The 10,275-nt window shown below is 39.3% G+C and overlaps 1 long non-coding RNA gene across 1 annotated transcript; it reads left to right on the forward strand.

Moving 5' to 3' along the window:
* Positions 1-1,112: 1,112 nt before the first annotated feature.
* On the forward strand, positions 1,113-5,367 carry LOC138984227 (uncharacterized). The gene is made up of 3 exons (XR_011461494.1): positions 1,113-1,497; positions 4,232-4,293; positions 4,898-5,367. It is a non-coding gene; the product is annotated as an uncharacterized lncRNA (long non-coding RNA).
* Positions 5,368-10,275: the final 4,908 nt, after the last annotated feature.

Raw genomic sequence — 10,275 nt, forward strand, 5'->3', positions numbered from 1 at the left:
CCATATTTAGGGAGCTAAATAACATAAACAGGTGATTGCTGTTGTTCATTCAGTTGTATCCGATTCTTTGTGACCCCATGGACTGAAGCACACCAGGTTTCCCTGTCCTTCGCCACATCCTGGAGCATGCTCAAACTCATGTCCATTGAGTCAGGGATGCCATCGAACCATCTCATCCTCAGTTGGCCCCGTCTTCTCCTGCCTTCAATTTTTGCCAGCATCACTGTCTTTTCCAATGAGTTGGCTCTGTGCATCAGATGGCCAAAGTATTGGAACTTCAGCTTCAGCATCAGCACTTCCAATGAATATTCAGGACTGATTTCCTTTAGGATTGACTGGTTTGATCTCCTTGCATTCCTAGGGACTCTCAAAAGTCTTCTCCAACACCTCAGTTCAAGGGCATAATTTCTTTGGTGCTCAGCCTGCGATTAGGGTGTACACGGATGCAGTGGGAGCCAGAGTAGAAGCTCTTGAAATGCACAAAGGGAATTTTCTGGAGTAAAAGGCACATAGAAATTGAAGGGAGAATTAGGCAGTAGAGCTATAAGCAAAGCTATTCCAAGCTTTACAAAAAAAAAAAGAATCAGATATTAATTTAGTTAGGTACATAAAATAATCAACTTCAGGGGAATTATAAGCATTTTAGGATGAGCATAGTTTGGGTGGAGGAAGATGTGGAAAAATAAATTAAAAAGTTATTTAATGTCCTTAGATATTGGATATTATCCTTACAGAATTTTGCCAACAAGTTCTCATGACTTGTATTTGTATTTTTGCTTGTTTTCTATTAATGGGAAGTAGCAAATTCCATCTTTATATTTAGTACTTTACATACTAATGTCTGATATAATGCCTTTCTCCAATACAATCTTAAAACTAAATATTATTTTCAAAAGGAGCTAAGCCATGCCATATTTCCATTTTCATTTTTGCAGTTTCCTAGGATCTATTTCAAATCCTAAAAGATGATGCTGTGAAAGTGCTGCACTCAATATGTCAGCAAATTTGGAAAACTCAGCAGTTCAACTTCAGCTTCTTCAGCGTTACTGATCAGGGCTTAGACTTGGATTACTGTGATATTTTGAAATAGTCAAAGAATGTTTTTTGAACTATTCAAAGAGAGTTTGAAGTAATCAATAAAATGGGAGGCATGACTGGGGACACAGGAGGCTGACTTCATCATACCACAACAGATACTTTCTGCTTACAAAGATACTAAATAAAAGTTACTTGGCTCCAAGGAATGGGGCTCTTGATCCAAGAGGGCTTGAGTCCCCAGTCCCATCTTTAAAACTTTAATTCTGTCTCTAGTTTGTTTTCCCCAAACTGTGCATCGACCACTTTTGATCCCTGCCTGCTGAGCTGGTTCCAGCAAGTGGCACCCAACATGGGGCTAAAAAGTGAAGGATTGTGGAGAACGAAACTGCAGGTGAAATATCAATATCGGCTCACGGTCCTGAAGAAGAGGGATGAGGCCTCAGAAAATCCCCCTTTGCGGTAAGTAATGCTCTCTCAGGTATTTAAACTGGAGTTAAGCATGGGAAATTCAGAAAGCTTGGAACAGTACTGGCCATATATATGCCTCTTGCAGCAGGTTCTAAAAGCAGGAGGAACAAAAATAAGTGAGGGCCGGCTACTGGAGCTTTTACAAACCATTGAGAAACACTGCTCATGGTTCCCTTCTCTGAGTATTTTAGATTTAGGGCCATGGAAGAAGGTAGGTAGTGAATTAGAGAAACTTCTTTGCAAGGGAGTGCCCTTGCCTGTATCTATCTGGTCAATTTGGACACTGAGAAAATCTATTTTAGAACCTCTTCAGACTCCAGAAAACTCAGAGGGAGTAAGGATGAATGTGAATCCCCATCAGAGGGAAGACCTAAATGTCCAAAGCCAGCAGGGTAGAACAAAAAACACAGGAGGCTCTTAAAAGTACAGTTCCTTCTGTGCTTTTGCAGAGGATGAATTTCCTCTACCTCCACTTCCTCCTCCTCCTGTCTTAACCAATGGAGTGACTTAAGCTTTTCCTTCTTTGCCACGGGCAACAGTTCTGTCACCCCTCCAGAAAGGTATTTGGTGGGCTGACTTGGAGGCTATGACTATGACATTTCCAATGACAATACATGAATGAGTAGCTCCTAATAATAATTAGGATAATTATTATTATCCTAATAATCCTAATGGAGTGTATGAGACTGTACACAAGCAGATTCCCTTCAAAATACTAAATGAACTTAAGCAAACTGTTCAAAATTATGGAGTAAATTCTCCTTTTACTGTGGAAATAGTGCAGGGACTAGCTGAGGGTTCCCATTTGATTATGGTGTCTCATGACCAAGCCAGATAGATCCCCATCTCTTTAGATCAATTGACAGGCAGTGGAAATTGGGGGAGGACTCAAGATCAAGTGCTTACGGAAGATCAGGCTATAGAACAGGTGAGGTGATACTGCATAAGAGCCTGGGAGAAAATAGAGGTTAAAGGACAGGCTTTCCTTACTTTGAGAGAAGACTTTACCTCCCCAGAAAGACAATCCCTGCTGGGACAACATCTTATTAGTCAGGCTACCCCTGTCATCAGAGTGATTTTGAACATTCTCTGGTTTAATTTTTAACTATGAAACTATGACTACAAGAAGAGAGAGATGACATTTTTGACACTGAATGGCCATGATATTATTTAGACTCCAGAGAACACTGGTTAAAATAAAATCTTTATTTGAAATTGCAAAACCAGTTCTCCTTGCATGTGCAATTAGAAAAAAAGTTGGCTTGTTAAAATACTTTGTTGGAGCTCCATTCCTGAGAAACAAAAACAGGTCTGGGAAAAAACCTAAAGTTAACTCACATCATGTCCTTGGGATAAACAGCCCACTCTGTCTGGGACTCCAGCCATTAACAAATTGGTAGAACTCAAACCAAGAAAAAAAGAAGGCACAAAGACATTTTAAATATCAAGCAGAAAACTATGAGATCTCTGTCTATACGTCTGTCTAAATTGATATGTGACTCACGGTGTGTATTTGTCCTTGGACAAAATTACTAAAGGCCGATTGGTCAATGAGCTCTATTTAATTGCCCTAAAGAGAAGTAAACACTTACGAATCAAACAATTCTAAATTCCAAAAAATTAAAGTAAAATGAATTTCAGGCTTGTGTGAACTAGGAAATATTCACTACTGGATTGATAGCTGGTATTAATGTGTGTTTACTGATCTAATTCACATAGACATTGTGAAGATAATTTTGCAAATGATATAACTATGGGTGATTTACATTTAGCAGTCTACAGAATGATGATATAAAGTACAGTTTGTGGTTGCTGAAGGAAAGTAGGACATGTACGTTCAATAAAAAGGTATAAGGATGGAATTACTTTCTATTAAGGAAAAAGGAAGTAAATCTGAACTTATAGGTGGCTGTTCTCTGAATGGGCAAATAAAGTGATGAATCCAGAAGTGTAAAAAAGGTCTGTGGCAAGTGGAAGAGAATTTTGTGCGTGATACAAGTTTATTAAGACATTACACTGCCTTTGAAATCTTTCATTGTCACTTTGACTAGGTGAATGACTATTGTTTCACAATGAATATAAGCTGGTACCAATCTGGAATTTGGTTTTCTCTTCCTGTTAAAAAAACAAAGTCTTCTTGGAGTATAGCTTTTGATTACAGACTATGTAAATGTCTTAGTCTTTAAGTGATTCATACTTGCTTTTAAAATCTTTTGTTACTTCGATAAAATAAATGAGTGTTATTTCCCAATGATCTATAGCACACATAGACAAAGCTCATTCTGCCTCTACAAAATTAACGCCTCATCAGGAAATTTAAAATGGATAAATAATGGCTATAAACCAAACAGTCAGGGCAACGGGAGGTCCAAGATGGCCACTTGGCTTTTCCTGGCTCCCTGACAAACCTCACTTTATTTGATAGTATAAAGCCTTTCCTGGCTGTAGGGTTAATATCTCACAATGGAAAAAAAATGGTTAAAATACATTTTCTGCAATCTCCAGTGATCAGGGAACCCACTTTGCTGGTCAAGTCAAGTACAGACACTGCAAAAACTTCATGAGCATCTTGGAGACCATTACTTTCACTGACGTCCTTTGTCGTCAGGCAAGGACCACAAACAAAAAGATTGGTTTCATGAGATTGAACAGGCTGCAAAATATGACTGCAGTCTTCATGATTTTTTTGTCTGACGTGTTACTGGCTTCTAATCTTTGTTTTCAGATATAAAGAAACTCTTGTCCTCAAGTCACTGATGGTTTAAAACAATTTAGTGATTTACACCTGTGAGTAAAATTAAAACATTTTTCTTTTCCTCTCTGCCTCATCCCTCCAGAAATTGGAGACATTTGGGTTCTGAACAGCCTCATCATGGTACAAAAAAGATTGTCTCCAGACATATACAAAAACCTCAGAGTATACTGGGGAGCTCTAAAAAAAAAAAAAAAAAATCCACCCAACTGATGTCAGGTCTATGACATCTAATATGTTTCATTGAATCTTAAGTTCTAGTTTTGTTAATTAATGTCCATATGACTCACTTGTTAAATTGTGGTTATGTTACATTGCTAAGAGGCTTCATTAAATTAAATTAAGAAGGACATTCATTAATTTAAGTTAAAAATATCCTTCACTGAAAAAGACACTGTAAGTTTGTTTCTAAAGCTTATCTCAGTACCAGTCTTTGAATAAAGATCAGATGCTCTGCAACCAGAAAATTAGCAACTAGATATAGTCATTTAATAAACTAAGTCAGATGACTTAAAAATGTCACTGGGCTATACCTAATAAAAGTTCTTGACTCAAGTTCTTACTTATGATTTTACTATTACTGCTAACTAAGTTGTTTTCTGTATTGCCTGTTTCAAGAATTGTTGTCCGTTACATTAGGTGCCCAATATGCTACTAGAGATCAATGGAGAAGTAACTCCAGAAAGAATGAAAGGATAGAGCCAAAGCAATAACACCCAGTTGTGGATGTGACAGAAACAACACCCAGTTGTGGATGTGGTGATAGAAGCAAGGTCCGATGCTGTAAAGAACAATATTGCATAGGAACCTGGAATGTTAGGTCCATGAATCAAGACAAATTGGAAGTGGTCAAACAGGAGATGGCAAGAGTGAACGTTAACATTCTAGGAATCAGCAAATTAAGATGGACTGGAATGGGTGAATTTAACTCAGATGACCATTGTATCTACTACTGTGGGCAGGAACCCCTTAGAAGAAATGGAGTAGCCATCATAATCAATAAGAGTCTGAAATGCAGTACTTGGATACAATCTCAAAAACGACAGAATGATCTCTGTTGGTTTCCAAGGCAATTCATTCAATATCACGGTAATCCAAGTCTATGCCCCAACCAGTAACCCTGAAGAAGCTGAAGTTGAACGGTTCTATGAAGACCTACAAGACCTATTAGAACTAACACCCAAAAAAGATGTCCTTTTCATTATAGGGGACTGGAATGCAAAGGTAGGAAGTCAAAAAACACCTGGAGTAACAGGCAAATTTGACCTTGGAATATGGAATGAAGCAGGGCAAAGACTAATAGAGTTTTACCAAGAGAATGCACTGATCATAGCTAACACCCTCTTCCAACAACACGAGAGAAGACTCTACACATGGATATCACCAGATGGTCAACACCGAAATCAGATTGATTATATTCTTTGCAGCCAAAGATGGAGAAGCTCTATACAGTCAGCAAAAACAAGACCGGGAGCTGACTGAGGCTCAGATCATGAGCTTCTTATTGCCAAATTCAGACTTAAATTGAAGAAAGTGGGGAAAACCACTAGACCATTCAGGTATGACCTAAATCAAATCCTTTATGATTATACAGTGGAAGTGAGAAATAGATTTAATGGACTAGATCTGATAGACAGAGTGCCTGATGAACTATGGACAGAGATTCATGACATTGTACAGGAGACAGGGAGCAAGACCATCCTCAACAAAAAGAAATACCAAAAATCAAAATGGCTGTCTGAAGAGGCCTTATAAACAGCTGTGAAAAGAAGAGAAGCAAAAAGCAAAGGAGAAAAGGAAAGATATACTCATTTGAATGCAGAGTTCCAAAGAATAGCAAGGAGAGATAAGAAAGCCTTCCTCAGTGATCAATGCAAAGAAATAGAGGAAAACAATAGAATGGGAAAGACTAGAGATCTCTTCAAGAAAATTAGAGATCCCAAGGGAACATTTCATGCAAAAATGGGCACAATAAAGGACAGAAATGGCATGGGCCTAACAGAAGCAGAAGATATTAAGAAGAGGTGGCAAGAATACACAGAAGAACTGTACAAAAAAGATCTTCATGATCCAGATAATCACGATGGTGAGATCATTCACCTAGAGCCAGACATCCTGGAATGTGAAGTCAAGAGGGCCTTAGAAAGTGTCACTTGAACAAAGCTAGTGGAGGTGATGGAATTCCACTTGAGCTATTTCAAATCCTGAAAGATAATGCTGTGAAAGCACTGCACTCAATATGCCAGCAAATTTGGAAAGCTCAGCAGTGGCCAGAGGACTGGAAAAGGTCAGGTTTCATTCCAATCCCAAAGAAAGGCAATGGCAAAGAATGCTCAAAGTACTGCACAATTGCACTCATCTCACACACTAGCAAAGTAATGCTCAAAATTCTCCAAGCTAGGCTACAACAATACATGAACCATGTATTGTTGTTCAAGCTAGTTTTAGAAAAGGCAGAAGAACCAGAGATCAAATTGCCAACATTCACTGGATCATTGAAAAAGCAGTAAAAACATTGAAAAAGCTGAAACCCCAATATTTTGGCCACCTGATGTGAAGAACTGACTCATCTGAAAAGACCCTGATGTTGGGAAAGCTTGAAGGCAGGAGGAGAAGGGGACGACAGAGGATGAGATGCTTAGATGGCATCACTGACTCGACGAACGTGAGTCTGAGTGAACTCCGGGAGTTGGTGATGGACAGGGAGGCCTGGCATGCTGTGGTTCATGAGGTCACAAAGAGTTGGACACGACTGAGTGACTGAACTGAACTGAACATTATCAAATGTGTGACTGAGCCATTGATATAATGATGGTATACAATTCCATATGAAATCCATAGTTATAATGGATGTAACTCATATATTTTCCTTTGGTTAGCCCTCTTATGTATATATGAAAATTGATACATTCTCTCATTTTATATGGACCACTACTCAATCCAGTGAGACTAAAAAAGACATAAAAATGTCTTTTTTATCTGTACAAAGACATTTATATGCTTTATCTGTACATTTATATGCTTTTATCTGTACAAAGACATTTATATGCTTGTTTGCTGTTATAAAACTACCAAAAACTATAAAAATGATAATGGCCCTGCTTATACCAGTAGAACATTCCAACAATTTCTTAAAATTTGGTTTATAAAACATTCTACTGGCCTTCCCTAAAATCCACAAGGACAGGCCATAATGGAGACAGCTAATCAATCACTTAAACATATGATACAAAAACAAAAAGGGGGATATGCCATGGGACAATAAACAATATTGAATAAAGCTTTATTTACTCCTAATTTTTTGAATATTTTGACACAAATTATGGAAACTTCAGCTGAGTGACATTTTCAGGCTACATCCACAAATACAACTAAGCCTGTGATTTGGTGGCAAGATCCACTAACAAATACTTGGTCACTGGGGAAGTTAATTACATGGGGAAGAGGGTTTGCTTGTATCTCCCTAGGAGAAAGTCTAGAACCTGTGTGGATTCCAGCTTGTAGAGTAAAACCGAGCAGAAACAACCAGTGACTCCAGGCAACCTCATCATGGTTATGCTTGTCCTGATAACCATCGCAGTGAATATACCCCTGGCTTCAGCAGAAGCAAAGAATTATACCTATTGGGCATATGTACCTAATCCCCTGTTACTAAGACCTGTTAATTGAGGTGAAGGATCTATCCCTGTTTATGTTAATGACTCCTCCTGGTCCAGAAGACAAGCATTGCCCATTCATCAAAAGGAAGAGGGGACCTCCTTTATTTTATTTTTTTATATAAATTTATTTATTTTAACTGGAGGTTAATTACTTTACAATATTGTATTGGTTTTGCCATATATCAACATGAATCTGCTACAGGTGCATATGTGTTCCCCATCCTAAACCCCCCTCCCTCCTCCCTCCCCGTACCATCCCTCTGGGTCATCCCAGTGCACCAGCCCCAAGCATCCAGTATCATGCATTGAACCTGGACTGGCGATTCGTTTCATATATGATATTATACATGTTTCAATGCCATTCTCCCAATTCATCCCACCCTCTCCCTCTCCCACAGAGTCCAAAAGACTGTTCTATTAATCTGTGTCTCTTTTGCGGTCTCGCATACAGGGTTATCGTTACCATCTTTCTAAATTCCATATATATATGCTTTAGTATACTGTATTTGTGTTTTTCTTTCTGGCTTACTTCACTGTGTATAATAGGCTCGAGTTTCATCCACCTCATTAGAACTGATTCAAATGTATCCTTTTCAATGGCTGCGTAATACTCCATTTAATAGTACTTTGGGTTATGACACTTAGCCTCTTTGCCTGGGTGCTTACCAGGGCTGTCTTAATCTATCAATGCAGGCTTTGCTTTCTGTAAATTCTTTGAATAGAATTCACACTAAGGCTCAACTGTATTTACTAGATTGAGCTTTGGATATCAAGAGACTGATCAAAGTAATCTAACTAAGCCAGATAGACCCTTATGTGAGAACAGACACATATGGGCCAACTGACAAGATCAAATACACTGGGATAATTGTCACGGAATTGAGGGGTGATATTACTTAGTGGTTCCCATGGAATTGTCTGGGACTAGTCTCCTAAGGGGTATGCAGTCTCTAATTGCTCAAACCATAACTCATCCTGCAATCCTTATAAAGAGGTGCACTGGCATGTGTCTGTATATAAGCACACTAATATTACTGCACATTCAGAATATCCCATTATCTGACATGGCAGTGGCATGTCTCTGCCACAGCCACAGCTCGAATTGCTGCTGCTGCTGCTGCTAAGTCACTTCAGTTGTGTCCGACTCGGTGCGACCCCATAGACGGCAGCCCGCCAGGCTCTCCCCTGTCCCTGGGATTCTCCAGGCAAGAACATTGGACTGGGTTGCCATTTCCTTCTCCAATGCATGAAAGTGAAAAGTGAAAGTGAAGTCGCTCAGTTGTGTCCGACTCTTGGTAACCCCATGGACTGCAGCCTACCAGGCTCTTCCATCCATGGGATTTTCCAGGCAAGAGTACCGGAGTGGGTTGCTGTTGCCTTCTCCACAGCTCAAATTAGGTAGGGCTCCAACAGAAATATGAAAATTGGTCATAAGCCTGAAAAAATATCAAATTTGCTATGGAAATTATTCTCATTCCACAAATTAAACTTTGACATTCAATACATCAGCAAATTGGACATTTTATACTCAAGCTTGTGTTGATGAAAGTGAAAGAAGAGAGTGAAAAAGTTGGCTTAAAACTCACCATTCAGAAAACTAAGATCATGGCATCTGGTCCTATCACTTCAAGGCAAAAGAAATGGGGAAATAGTGGAAACAGTGACAGATTTTATTTTGGGGGCCTCCAAAATCACTGCAGATGGTGACTGCAGCCATAAAATTAAAAGATGCTTGCTGCTTGGAAGAAAAGTTATGACCAACCTATACAGCATATTAAAAAGCAGAGACATTACTTTGCCAACAAAGGTCCGTCTAGTCAAAGCTATGGGTTTTCCAGTGGTCATATATGAATGTGAGAGTTGGACTATAAAGAAAGCTGAGCACCAAAAAACTGATGCTTTTGAACTGTGATATTGGAGAAGACTCTTGAGAGTCCCTTGGACTGTAAGGACATCCAACCAGTCCATCCTAAAGGAAATCAGTCCTGAATATTCATTGGAGGGACTGATGCTGAAGCTGAAACTCCAATAGTTTGGCCACCTGATGTGAAGAACTGACTCATCTGAAAAGACCCTGATGCTGGGAAAGATTGAAGGCGGGAGGAGAAGGGGATGACAGAGGATGAGGTGGTTGGATGGCATCACCAACTCAATGGACATGAGTTTGCATAAACTCCGGGAGTTGGTGATGGACAGGGATGCCTGGAGTGCTGCAGTCCATGGGGTTGCAAAGAGTCGGACACAAATGAGCAACTGAACTGAACTGAACTGTGTTGGGGATCCATATGTGATTGTGATTGGCACTATAACTATTAAGCAGACAGAAAGGAACCTGACCTGCCAGGATTGCAAACTATA

Source organism: Bos mutus, chromosome 20 (genome assembly GCF_027580195.1).
Source record: "Bos mutus isolate GX-2022 chromosome 20, NWIPB_WYAK_1.1, whole genome shotgun sequence".
Lineage (NCBI taxonomy): Eukaryota > Metazoa > Chordata > Mammalia > Artiodactyla > Bovidae > Bos > Bos mutus.